Source organism: Silene latifolia, chromosome 9 (assembly GCF_048544455.1).
Source record: "Silene latifolia isolate original U9 population chromosome 9, ASM4854445v1, whole genome shotgun sequence".
In the NCBI taxonomy this organism is placed as follows: Eukaryota; Viridiplantae; Streptophyta; class Magnoliopsida; order Caryophyllales; family Caryophyllaceae; genus Silene; species Silene latifolia.
In genome coordinates, this window is record NC_133534.1 from 71,393,649 (window position 1) to 71,408,539 (window position 14,891).

The window sequence follows — 14,891 nt, forward strand, 5'->3', positions numbered from 1 at the left end:
ATTAGTCTAATTAGAAGGGCATGTTCTTCTTATCAATAATTAGAGTAGTTAATATCAATCAAATCTCTCTTTAGTTTTGTAATCAACAATTAATCAAGTTCTAATACAAGTTTTATTTCCGTAATCTCTCTTTTATTCATCCTTTATTTTGGGTAATTGAAGATTATTTGGGTTATTATTGGGAGATTGACAACCTCTCAATCAAGCATCAAGTACTTCTTTTATCTTTGCTTTATTATTGGAATCATTAGTAGGTATAATTCTCTTAATCCCTTTTTAATTATTGTTAATTACTTTCATTTATTCATCATGTTTCATTTTGTTGGTATGATTGACAACCTTGCTAGCACGATCAACATGATAATGAGTGAGTAGTCTCTTAGCTAGGGTTAATGGGTGATTAGGGGAAACCAACATGGGGAATGATTCATGCTTAAATTAATATGCTTTCATGTTTTATTTGCTTGCTTGTTTTGATCTCAACTCATGCACATGTTATGTTTGATGAAATGCGAGCCTATGAATCCTTCCATTTTTTACCCATCACCTTTCTTTTCAATGAGACTTGTAAGACATAAACCAACTCGAGTCTCATTAGACCATGCATGTTGTTGAGTAGGGAAGATTAAGTCGACTTGTAGGTGTTGTACAATCTAATCGATTCGGCTCCGGGACCCAAACTTTCCTAGGATTGTAAGATATAACCCAACTCAGTCCATCACAACAATAATTGCTTGCTTATAATTTGAGAACATGTTTGTATGATCAATTCCCATGATTCCCCTATGATCCCATGACACCCTAGTGCTTTTTATCAATTGTTTACAACCCTTTTAATTCATCTTGCTTGTTTATTTTCATTGCTATTTTAGTTAGTGATCTTCTACATCAACCCAAATTGTGACACCCCTAAGACACCACTAGTTTCAATAGAAATCTCATTTCAATACCCGTCCCTTGGGATCCGACCTTTACTTGCCTCTTTACTAATTGTAGAGTTGTTTGTGAAGCTATAAATTGTGTTTTGATTCGGACGTGACCCAACGACCACACCTTTAATTGTGAACACGAAACGGACCGATCAGTTTCACAAAAGCAGGTAAACGAAATCTTAACAAACAGATTACAAACATTAAGTCGAAGTTTGAAGATAATATAACAATAAGCTACTGGTTTCACAAATTTACCTCCTAGATTCACAAAATAAGCTACTGGTTTCACAAGTTTGAAATATAAAGGAACATACGAAAAAGCGGAGAAATCGACTGCAATCGATTTTATGCGTTCCTACTGTCTTCGATTATGCTCACAAAGCGATCAAAACCTGCGAACATAATACAAAAATAAGAGAAAGTTTAAATCAAATTGCGAACATAATCGAGCAGAAACGAAATGCATAAAAATTAAACAAAGACGAAGGAGAATATAAAAATAAGAGAAAACTGAGTAATCGACTTCAATGGCAAAAAGAAACATACGAAGAAAAGAAGAAATCGACTTCAATGGCGGAAGACGGGTTTCAGTGAATGGCGAATGGCGAACACAGAGTGAATGGCGAAGACGGGGTAATGGTGATAATGGCGGAATAGATGAGCTTGTAATGTGATAATGGCGGAACAGGAAGAGAGAGAAATTATACAGGAAAGAGATGAGTAAATGTTGAGGAAGTGAAATGAGTAAATGGTGAGTTAGTGCGTTAGTTGGGAGTATATATGGGGACACGTGTCAACATCTGGTGCATTTGTAATAATTAGATCCAATGGTGAGTAAATGGTTCAGCCGCCTCACCCTAAGGAGGGTGCCTCACATGATTCAATTTCTATATATATATATATATATATATATATATATATATATATATATATATATATATATATATATATATATATATATATATATATATATTAATCCTCTAACTTCCATGTTGACATGGCATCATATAATTTCACCAAATATGATATGACATTTTATGGGTAATTAAGAGCATCTTAAACAAAAAAAAATGAGCTAAAATTATTTCCTAATTTAAGTCATTGATTTTGTATAATAATTGCATTATATGATATCAAACTTTTAATAAATTTAGATTTTATTTAGAGAAAAAATGTTATTCTAACAAAAAACAACAACCATTTTATTTCTAAGTGAGATCTCCTTGAAACCAGTATACAAGAAAGCCGATGTAAAATAAAATACTTTTTTTTTTGGGAATAAATACATGTAATAAAATATTTTTTTTAAAGTAACTTTTCTTATTTGGGGAAGAAAAACCCTAATTAATATTGTCAAAGAAATCCCTTTTATTTTATTGAAATTATGATTTATCAGGCAAATCACGGGTATTATGATCACTTTAAATTAATTTTAGATGCATCTAATAGATATTTTCACTAATCTCTTTATATTAGGTTGAGTTCACATGTCGTACGGATGTTGGTAGACCTGTCAAACCGGTCCGACGAGTGGGGTCGTAAGCCAGGTCATACAGGCCGGGTCATATGGGTTACGGGTCAGATTGTGGTCAGAATAAGGGAATACAATAGTGTCCAATGCTTTTTTACACTATATTTAAATCGATAAAATATTTTTTTTTTTAAAATTAAAACATATTTAATATTAATATCTTAATCATATTAAATAGTTCTAAAAGTATTAATTATATTGACAACTATAGAATTTAAGTTATTTTAATTATTATTTTATTATTAAAGGTTAGAAAAATTTATAATATTGATTTTTTAATTATTTATGTAATTAAAAATTAAAAATCTAATGTTTTATTATTATTTCAAACATAACATATAAATATTAATTTTATAATAAAATTCTTGAATCATCTTTAATTAAACAGGTCGATCCGTTCGGGGTGGGTTTCGACCCTAAATTAACGGGTCATTTAAAGTTTGGGTTAAACGGGTCCCGGACTCTCAGGTTGAGAAAAGTAAAAAAACTAATGTTTTATTATTATTATTATTATTATTATTATTATTATTATTATTATTATTATTATTATTATTATTATTATTATTATTATTATTAAAAAAGGATGCGCGCAGCTTTCATAGATAGAAAAATAAAAGTTTACATGAAATTGGTGGGGAGACGAGAGACAATCCGGGCCCCCATCCTCTTAGCAACAGCAAAGCTAAGCCTAGAAAAATATAAGCGGCCACCCGAGCTCCCGCATCCTGAGATACCGAGAATTTCTGGATCCGCTTGAGCAAGGCAACAACATCCGAACCCAGCTCTCCAAGCGAAGAGAAAGAGAAGGGAAGGAAACCATAACCAGCTGCCGCGCATAAATCCCCATACTTAGCACACTTACGCTGAGCAGCATCAGCGACAACCCGCCCGGGCACAAAATCCGTCATCCCAGTCTGAGTCATAATATATAAATATTAATATTTTAATACAATTCTTGAATATTTTAATACAATTCTTGCATCATCTTTAATATTTCGTATGACTCCCATTTTTTTATCATCTCATTTGTTTTATTATGTTATGGTATCCAAGATAGAACTTTGACCATATTTTCCGACTTTTATTTGTTTTTTTTTTGTCGAAAAAATATTTAGCGAAAGATATATTGATAATAAGTAAATATTTTATTTACAACAAATTTACGATTAAAGTTCAAAAATTTTAGCCTTTAAAAAGCAAATGAGAAGATAAAAAAAAATGGTGTAAATATCAACAAATTTTAAAACAGACCGTGAATTTCACGGGTTTAAAACTAATTTGAATTAAAGAGCAATGTAATGATAGATCTTCATACAATACTTAAATCCAAATTAAAAAAAGAAAAGAAAAAGAATAGAGTGTTTGAGTTTTATGGAGGAACAAAATTGAACACCCTAAACTTCTCTACCTATTCCAACGTCTTTCTCCTGTTTGTTCGTCTCCTGCCGAGCTAAAACAACACAAATTCCAGCTCTTTGCCTTTCTCTGCCTCTTTCTAAACCTGGCTGCTAAAGGTCGTCGACAAATTACTAAATATCGTCGACAATCTTAATGAACTTCCAAATTTGCCCCTCCCTCACACTCCCCCTTATATTTTCCTTTTTATTCAATAACAACCTTTAAAATTAGAAATTTTGAAAAAAAAACCCGACTCAAATTTCAACAAAAAAACGTATCGACCGCATAATTTCCGTCCCGAATTCAAGCATTCAACCCGAATTCAAGCATTCAACAAGGTATGTGATTACTATTAAAAATTTTTTGGTAGTATTTTGTTAAGGTTGTAAATTTGTGACGGAATTAGGATAGATGCCAAATTAGTGACGGAATTAGGATAGGTGCTATGATTTCAATCGGATTTAGTCGTGTTTAGGGAGAATCAAACGCAATTATCGTATGAATTAATCGAAAAAAAAAAAAAAAAAAAAATACCTGAATCTGGGCCTGGACGAGGGGGTTCTTCGTCCAAGACCAAGCCCAGACGAAGGATTCTCTCGTCTAAATTGGGCTGTGGACGAAGGAATCCTTCGTCTGGGCCTGGTCTGGGACGAAGAAATCCTTCGTCAGGCCCAGTGTTCACGTTTTTTTTTTTTTTTTTTTTTCTTTTTTGTTTTAGAATTTCTCGAGACTTTTTTTTTTTTTTTGAAAAAAAAAAAATTTTCCGTCTTGTTTTGTTATCGTTATAAAGTAATAAATTATTAATAATAATTCTCGTCCGTGCCGAAGGCGTTGTAAATATATATTATTTCCGTCTCGTTTTGTCGTAAAATATTAATTAATTATTACTAATAAACCCCTTTTGTTTTATTAATTTAAGTAATCAAGTTGTTGTAAATATATTTTTGTTGCGTCTCGTTTAGTTTACGTAAAATATTAATTAATTATTATTAATAAACCCCGTTCCGGGTTATTTTGTTTTTTTTTTAAATTTTTAATTTACTTAAACTTATATTTATAAATTCTTTGTTTTATTTTTTGGAATAGATGGCCGGTGGAGGAAATGACCGTCACGTTCGAGCTCGAAAGGGGCTCCAGTTTGAGTCTGAGGTTGGAGATGGTAGTACCGATTCGTGGACTGATGAGCGGGTGGAGGAGGAGCTGGTTCGGTCTGGTGATGTGATAGGTGAGGAGGAGGTGGGTATTGAGCGAGTGCGTAGGGTGCCACGTAGACGGAATGAGGAGGGGCGTTTCCAGCGGAGGTCGGATGGTAGTTCTAGTAGTGTGGTGGCTCCGAAGAAGAAGTCGGGTAAGGATGTCTCTTGGTTGATCGATCATCGTGTTCCTGGTGGTCCTGACTTTCCCCACGTGATTCCTAGCTTTGGGGGCCACATTGCCAACACCTTATGGTCGACTCCTAATGAGGTCGGTCGACCAGTTTTGACGGGTTACCACCGGTTTGGTAAGACGAGGTTGTTGAGTTGTTGGCAACTCCTCCGGCCGTTAAGACTATTTATGACGGTGATCGGTCTTTCTCACCTATTAGATTCCATGGCCGAGAATTATAACATGCCCCTTATTTCTGCTTTTGTTGAGAGATGGCAACCCGACACCAACAGTTTTCACATGCCTTTTGGGGAGATGTCCATACTCCTTCACGATGTTGCGCAGATCTTAGGCGTTCGGGTTGATGGTAACTGTTGTAAGGTGGAGAATAATGACGGGACGTTGGCGGATCCCCTTATGTATGTTTGTGGCTTTTTTGGGATTTCATCAGAGCAGTTGAGGTTGCCGTTAAACTCTAAGAAGAAGGTCCCTATTTACAAGAGTGGGGGTATATTGGTAGATGCAGTTTGTGAAACGGCGAGAGCTATTTAGGGTTTGGTATTTAGGGTATGGTATGTTTTAATTATGTTTTTATTGGTTTATGTTTTAATTATGTCAAAACGCGTTTTAAGGAATGTTTTAATTAAAATATGTCAAATTGTGTTTTAAGGATTGTTTTAATTAAATTACGTTTTAAGTCATTTAATCGGATGCAGAAGATAATAAACTACAATAATCGGATAAATAAAATAAAATATAAGGTACAATATTCGGATATATAATATAAAAGATACAAAAATCGGACAAATAAAAGCTAAGATGAAATCGCGAAATCGCGCCATACACGAAACTGATGTCGATACAGGCCATTATAATGAGCTACGCTTGCATCATGTACCCAACAAGGGGCTAATGGAGGCATAGGTGACAAGGGGCGTACCCGGAGCCGCAAATAGTTGTTTCCCGCATGTAATACCCATAAGACACCATATGGGGTACGTACTCGGGCGTGGGGGGGGGGGGGGCTCGTAAAGGCAAATAAGTAAAACTACCATTCCAATGTCGCTGACTTTCTCGATCGTCAAATGCGAAATACAAAGATATCACCCAATTGTACATCGTAGCATAACCATATAGATCGAAACCGTTCATCCAATGACCCGAGCCACACGGATCGATCCATAAATGTAATTCTAGCTACCTCCGCATCAAATCTCCCTGGGCCATAGATATGATCACGGTAATCGGGACTACGAATTTCCCTAAGTAAATATGTTCTAGCCATCGTGAAATGAGATTGGTCACCCCGAACAAAGATGTGAGATAACTCGAAAACCACAATGACCGTCTCCGTAAGGATTAAACCATGGTTCTACATACTCGTGAAAAAATGAAGGCAGGAAGTCACGATAAGGAAAATACCTCAAATCACCAATGGTGTAGTCGACCTCAAGAGGTGCGCAATACGTTGTGCCGAAACTCCCCGTAGTCGTGGTAGCAGTGGTAGACGGTGTACCGGGGCCCGTTTGAGTGGACCGGGGGGTTCTATACGGAGTAAAACGAACCGACGGAGTAGAACGGGGAGTAGACGACGGAGTAACAGGAACCGTCGGAGTAGAACGGGGGGTACTAGACGGAGTACGTTGGGAAGACGGAGTACCTACTCGAACACGAACCCGTGCATGCTCAACGGCGGACGGATCTCTACGAGTTCCCCTACTCGGACATCCTCTAGGGTTCTCGTTCACCCGAGGCTCGTTTACATCCTCCTGTTCCGGATGTATCTGAGAGTAAAGGGCATCGAACATGGATGATCTCATACTCGGATCTGCATTCCGAATTTCATCGAACAACTCCTCCAATCGATCATCGTCACAAGTCGGCATTGCCTCCGAACCATCGTACTCCAACTTCCTCCAAAATGCATGTAACACATCAACAGGGACCCGAGATCCGTTTCTAGCAATGCGATGAAGTGAACAAGCACATAACAAACCAAGTGTAGTAGCCTTTACACAACCGCAATCGATCGTCAAGGCATCTTCCGTCATCTTGGCACCTCTTTCGAATTCTTCACGCAATTCACAGATGGCATTCTTTGATATTTTTAAAGAAAGTCTGGAAAATAATCGCTGAATCCCCGTCAACCGCCTCGATCTAGATAACTCCAACGAGTGTCGGATCTCAACATGTTGCGTTTCCATCAAAGAATGAAATCAATCCGATGCTATCAACTGCCAGTTTCGCGCTATTCAGCCATCTCTTCAAATTCGCATGAGCCGACTCAACCCGGGATGTAGAAGTATTCCCAAAATGAGTTATCTTGTTCGTTCTATACTTGGCCCATTTTTCCAAGTGCGGGAACCATTGCCTCTCAATATAAGCCGCAACTCCCGCCCATTCCCTTGCCAATTTGCCCCACGCAACATTAAACTTTTCTTCGGTCTCCGCCTCGACAACCGCAGTAAACAAGGTAAAAGTTACGTGCTTAGCCCAATTATCCTGTTTCGTGATATCAAGTGCTTTCGTCTCCACGTTAGAATATATATGCCAAAGACATAGCAAGTGAGACGAATCTGGAAAAACAATGGGAATCGCGTTCAACAAACCACCCTCGCAATCAGTAACAATAGCATTAGGTTGAACGGCATCATTGAGCAGGGCCTTCAGTTTCCGTAGTACCCACAGATATTTCTCCTCGGACTCATGCGTCACAAGAGCATACGCGATGACAAAGCTCTTCCCGACGGGTGTGACTCCAACCATCTCAACAAGCGGAAGACGGTATTCATTTGTCTTGTACGTGGAATCGATCTGTACCACATAATAGTATGATCGAAACATCTTAACGGCTTCTGGATGAGCCATGAACACGTGGGTTAGCTCATCGGTCTCATGATCGCATGACCCAATAATGAACGTACTTATGCTGAACCGCAAGTGCTAACATCTGTTGTGTCGGGTTTCTCCCTTCTCTTTCCTCGGCCCTTACTTTCTGAGAACGGTTGTAGATTTGTCGCCGATTAGGTCTTGACTTTTCCGGATTCCGCTGATGCAAACCCGCACTAATAATTGCCGGCCTAACGTGAGCTCTAACTTGGGCATCGATATAAGCCAACTCCTCGTCATCAAACTTTGCAAAGTATCTGTCGCCGTCACAATACAACGTTAAAGCATGATTATGAAACCCGGATCTCATCACAAGCTGCCACTTATTCTCTTCTAATTCAACAACTTTCATTGAAAATTTGCAATTGCACCACGTGGTAGCGGTGTTACCCCTCATTAAAGAATCGGCATCCTTATTTACGGGACCTTTTCCACCCATCCGACAAACAAAATAACGTTGTCTCAAATTCGTGTTACGACCAACTTTCTTGTTGCTTGCTTTTTTTATACCAAACCCGAGTCGGAGCCCGATCTCATATGCCCAATTAAACGCTTCAATACTAGATGCAAAAAATCTGGTTGTCGTAAAATGATCTGAGTAATCAACACCGTCTCCATCGTTAATCACCTGCGCACGCATTTCAATAACTTAGTTATTAATTAATTATTTGCTACGGAACGAGTCGAAGTAAATAAAAAATAATATAAAATTAATACAAACACGGTAATAAGTTATTTTTTACAAAACGAGTCGGAAATGTTAAAGATAAAAATTTCATATAAAGAAGGTAATTAATTAATTCAATTGTTTTATAATACAAAAACGGTATTTAATTATTTTATACACAACGAGTCGGAAATAACGGAAATTAATTATTTGAATTGTCGGAAACTATAAAAAATAAAAAATTTTAATACAAAGACGGAAATTAATTATTTTATACAAAACGAGTCGGAAACAAAAAAAAAAAGAAAAAAAAAAAAAAATACGCAATTTGGGCCGGACGAAGAATTTTCGTCCATAATGGGCCTTGACGAAGGAATTTTTCGTCTCGGCCCGTGTCTTGACGAAAAATTCCTTCGTCCAAGGCCCATTATGGACGAAGGAATTTTTCGTCCAAGACTGGGCCGACGAAAAAAATTTCTTCGTCCCGGCCCGATCCACGTATTTTTTTTTTTTTTTTTTTTTTTCAATTGCTTTTTCATATAAATCCGTCACAAATTCTATCATAAATCCGTCTACATTCATGGCATCTATCCTAATTCGGGATTCAAACGATAATAAAACATAAATTTTTAACAAAACTAAATCGTAAACTAACCTCGTTACTAGCTTCATTGTTGGAATCGTTGTTAAAATCGTTCCCATTCATGTTGTTAATTACAAAACCCGACTTTTTTTTTGTTTGAAATATTTTAGTGAGACGGTGACTTGTGTTTTAGTGAGACGGAAATTGCATTTCTGTTTTGAGACGGAAATTGCATTTTGGTGAGACGGATATGGAGTTATGATATGGAGGGCAAACTTGGAAATTTACGTTAATTGTCGACGATATTTAGTAATTTGTCGACGACGTATAGCAGGACCCTTTCTAAATTGTGGAGCCCTCTAGGCTCTAACCTATAATTAATTCAAAGGCTCTCCACTTTGTTGCTCTCTTTTCCGTAAGATTTCTGGCCCAATAAGAAAATTGAAGTCCATACCCCACTATTGTTTACTCCATTCCGTCCAAAATATTAAACCAAAGTCAAAATGGACTAAGATAGTTGGCCTCTCATAGATGGTAGCCCAAGTACATAGCATTATGGGCCACGTCTTAATTTCTTTTGTCCTTTGATCCGTCTTGACTCGCTTTCATTACTCGGTCTAGGTACCTACAAAATGAAACGACGTGAGCAGTACCAAAATCCCGACAACTTACACGGAGTATTAAGTATTTAAAACTAATCGGTTAAGGTATTATTTAATTCTAAAATGGGTGAATAAAGTTAACTCGAGTTATTAATGCGATCGAATAAGGGATAAAATGTGAGTAAAAAATACGTAAAATATCGAGTTATCATTGGTCAAAGGCTAGTCAACGGTAAATGGGTAAATATATTTAATAAATATATAATATTATATTGCATTTCTACGAGTCATGTGTGAGACGGAAAAATAAAATAATAATCATATTAATAATCAGTTGTAACGATAATTATAATACGTAATAGGATCCACCTCACCTTTTATATACCCCTCACCTTATCCACCATCTTATCCTAACATAATCTCACAAAATCCACTGCGCAAATGAATAAGAGAGGAAGAGAGAAAAAGAAGAGATTTGAAGCGAGTTTTGTCCCTCCGCCTCGAGATCGTAAGGTAATACCGTCTTAAACTTGTTTATATATTATTTAATTAATACCGTTGACCTGCCTTGACCCCGACTCACCTCTGACCGTCATTGACCACCCCCTTGACCACCGTTGGCCACCAAAAATCGTGTTTGACCGAGCCTTTTATTGGTTTTTGGTTGTTGTTGTGCGGCTGTCTTAAGACGGATTTTTGACCCACCTTTTTTGACTATCTTGGGTTGACCTTGGGTGGGTTTTGTCGAGGGTTGAGTGGGGGTTGTAGTGGTGGTAATGGGTGGTGGAATGGGTGGTGTTTTGGGTGTTTAAAATGGGTGTTAGAGAGGGCATACGGGATTGGTTGTTTGGTTGTTAGTTGTTAGTGTTGTTGTTGTGTTTTGAGGTTTTGGTGGCCGTGGGTGGTGTCAAGGGTGATGGTTGGGTCTACCGTGGTCAGGGGATGCCATGGTGGTGGCGGTCTTTGGTGGTGTTTGTGTCGGTATTGTTATCGTCGCACCTTGTTGTTCTTGCTTTGGTTTAGGGCTTGCCGTGGACCACCATGGCCGGTGGTGGTGGTCCATGGTGGCAGTGAAGGTGGTGGTTCTAGGAGGGAGTTCGGGTGTGGGTAATTGAGTCGGGTTTTAAATAGCTTAAGACGAGTTTTATTTAATTAATTAAGTCGTATATATTTAATTTAATTAGAATAGTTAGTAATTAAATATATTTAATTATTATATTTAGGTGAAGGTTTTTGTGGAAGATTATTATTAGCGGGATTGCTTACTGAGTATGCTAAAAGGTAGGTTAATTCTACTCAGTTTTAATATATTTGATTGGTCATGTGAGTCGTATTTAAATGGTCATTGCATTATAACATGATATTGGTTAATTGCATTGAATGAGTCGATAACTTGCATGTTATACGACATCTTGCATTTATTGTACTGTCTTGTATGTCGCAGGACTTGGTGGATTACTTGTTGTTATGGAGACCTAAGGCGTTGGGAGACCGTCTTACGCTTGAGTCGCCTCTTGGAGCTTCCCACTCCAAGAGGGATGTGCACATTAATGGCTTGAGTTACGGAGGGACTCTTGTGGTTGAGACACGACGTCTGGCAGGGGATCCGGTTGGCTTCCGGACCCTTTACGTCTTGGCGTGTCCCGGTATCTGTTTGTGGTTGTCGGTAAGTATGGGCGTGTCCCGGTACCTGTTTGTGGTTGTTGGTATGTCTGGGCGTGTCTCGGTACCAGTGTGGTTCTCGCTATGTCTGGGCGTGTCCCGGTACCTTGGTGGTGGTTGTTTGATAGCATGTCATTTATATCATAGTCATGTTGCATATTCACACACTCGTGTCGTGTCACACTTTATTTATTGAAACTGACATTTCTGTGTCTGTGTAATTGTCACCTATTTCCGGGGTGTCCTGTGTCGATCCATATGATATTTTCGATCATATGGGGAGCAGGTGAGTACAGGTTTGCTTGTTGATGTGATCGCGATTCGGGCCGCGCTACGGACTTTGGAGCCGAGTTCTTAGCCACTAGGTGGATGATACAGTCATAGACGAGTTGTATTTCATTTATCATTTATTTACGTTTATGGTTTGTAATCACCAAACTCATTTAATTATAATAAATGTTTCTTGATTGTATCTCCGATTTACCGTCCCGGGAAACCGAAATGGTAACATCTCTCAATTACCTTGGCCTGGTAAGTAGAGGGCATTACAAAGTGGTATCAGAGCGACGATTTTGGAACCTGAACCAATGAACCAAAATGAACATAAGAGTGTCTAAAAAATGAACCCGACATGAGTACAATAGGAGGTCGGTTTTGGGTGAGAAGAATCCCTCATTTTAAAACCAGATCCTATTATTTCGGTTGGTCACTAGGGTGGTTATGAGTCGGGAAACGTGAAATGCAAGGTTGTGTTGTTTCTTATGTGCAATGTTAAGTTGGCAAGTCATCGCATGACGCGGTTTCGTATGTGTTGATGCGAGTTTATTGATTTCTTCTTGCCTGATATAACCTTTCATTGGCATATGATAATATGTGTTAGTTGAAATGATGGAATTAAAATGTTCACTTGAATAAGGTATATGTGATATGAGTAGAGGATTGTTTCATGTGATGTGCATTTATTTGTATGAGCGTTACGTGTTTGAATACGATGAGTTTAAAGCCTTAAATTGCATGTGTATTGTAGCCAATTGATAGGATTCTTGCATGATGTAGTTATTCACTTTGTACATGTTAATATGTGAACCAAAAAAAAAAATTGGATGAAAAAGCGTAATGTGTGTAACAATGTTTTGGAAGTGGTTATTACATGTTGGTGTGAGAGGGGCACTAGCCCCGTCCTTTGGAATATTATTACCGCATCTATGTTGGATTTCACTAATGCTATAGTAGAGTGTGATTTGTGATAGTAGAATAGTTGCTAATATAGGAAAAGTACTCCTTAGTCGGAAATTGCAAAACATAGAGAGGCACCCAACCGAGTGCGGGCTAGTACTCGACCGAGTACCAGTCACTCGACCGAGTGAACCCCAGCACTCGACCAAGTGCACTTGTTTCCAGAAACTTGAAAATTTTGGAAGAGAGTCACTCGACCGAGTGCTAATTTCTGGGCTGTAAATTTCGCAAAAATTGTGTTACTACCTTATAACAAACCAAAGTTGGCTGGTGTGAGTGGTAAGGGTTCTCATCTCTTAAACAAGTGGCCAGGGGTTCGATTCCTGACTCTTGCGAATGAAAAAGCCAAACTTGGGAGGGGTCAACCCATTAAATTGCCTTCAGTACCCCGAAGGAGATTGCCCCAGCTGTCGGTAGGGGATACTCCTGGTCAACACCCAAAAAAAAAAAAAACCTTATTTTATTTTACCTCTTTATTCTTTCGTCATTTAATACAATTTATATATTCCCTTGTTGATGTTTATTGTTCCGATTCGAGTTTTCTACTTCATTTATTCCTTAACTTGGCTAATTTAATCATATAAGTGATGTCTTCTTTTCTCTTATTTCTTTTCTGATTTGGATTTTATTTAAACCTAAACTAATTCTTTCAAATTTTGTCAATTAATGGTGTGTTTGGTTTGATTCATAATGTTAATCGCCTTTTTATAACATTTACGATGTCAAGTATAAAATCTTTATGTTGAATTTTGCTCAATTTTTTTTATGAACTCGAAAATGTGTGTATTGAGTCAATGATTTTATTTTGTGTATGTTGCATGGTTAATTGTTTAACAAACACTAAAGCTTGGTTGTTATTGCTAACTCTTATCATACATATAATTTTTTTTTTGAAAATTTTGTCACAAAAGTTTTGAAGCTTGGATGTTCATGTTTGAGTTTCGATTTATTCTAGTGCTTAAAGTTTAGTTTACTTGATTAATGAGGCCCAAAAATCTTGTCATGCTTAAGTTTTGACTTTCCTTTGTCAATAACGACATGTATTATTTTGAATCGGAATTTAATCTTAAAATACTGTCCAAAATCTTTTGAAATTTCATCTTAAAATGAATGATTATGATTTTTGCACTCATAACACTATCTAATTGTTTCTTGTGTTGCATGAATCTAGGAGTTTTGCCTTACAAATAGCCTCTCAAATTTTGATATGTATGTTAGTTGTATAAAAAAAAGGACCTAATCTTGATTTTCATACTTCATTCTTGTCTAATGTTGTAATAAAGATTCAAATGTTATTTAATGATGTTAAGCATGGTCTCACATTTTGAAAATTTTGTTTCCGAGTTTTCTTGATTTAGTTGATTAATAAGATTTCAATTTTGTTAATAATGTCATGTGTTATTTTAAATCGAAAATCTTGCCTTAAAATTTGCATCCTGGTAAACATGATTAACTTTTAAATTTTGTACTTAAAGTATGGTTTCCTTGTTTTGTGGTGTTATGATCCTTGTTAATAATGTGCTATTTTGCTTGATTTACCTTGTAGATTGTATAGTTTTGATGAGTAAAGGTGTGTAAACGCACATGGTTATGATTGAGAGAATGTGAAACGAAAGTGAGTCGACGAGCTTATGAGAGTAAAGAGGCAAGTTCTAATAATGTGTGATGACTATTGTTGCATTTTGAGAGTTATGAATGTGAAATATATGTTTTACTGGGATTTATGTGAGTTTGTTCATTTGATGTGGATTTGAGCCGTGTAAGTAGATAAGTGTATAATTTTGAGAAAGAGAGAGAGTTGTTTGATCAATAAGGATATTCATAATTCCGTCTCACGGTTTACTTGTTTTGGTCGTTTTGGATAAGTTATTGTTGTAGTGTATTCAGCCATCTTCGGTGGTGTTGGTCACGGTGTAGCTGGCCATGGGTGGTGGCTGGCCGTGAGCTGGTGGTGCAGTCACGGCCTGGTGGTTGTGTTTGGTCACGATTAAGGGTGGGTTCATATCCCTTGTCCCCCCCCCCCCCC

At 37.3% G+C, this 14,891-nt stretch overlaps 1 long non-coding RNA gene across 1 annotated transcript; it reads left to right on the forward strand.

The window, feature by feature from the left end:
• Positions 1-10,397: 10,397 nt before the first annotated feature.
• LOC141598156 (uncharacterized) lies at positions 10,398-11,860 on the forward strand. The gene is made up of 3 exons (XR_012523279.1): positions 10,398-10,480; positions 11,191-11,248; positions 11,412-11,860. It is a non-coding gene; the product is annotated as an uncharacterized LOC141598156 (long non-coding RNA).
• The last annotated feature ends 3,031 nt before the right edge of the window (positions 11,861-14,891 follow it).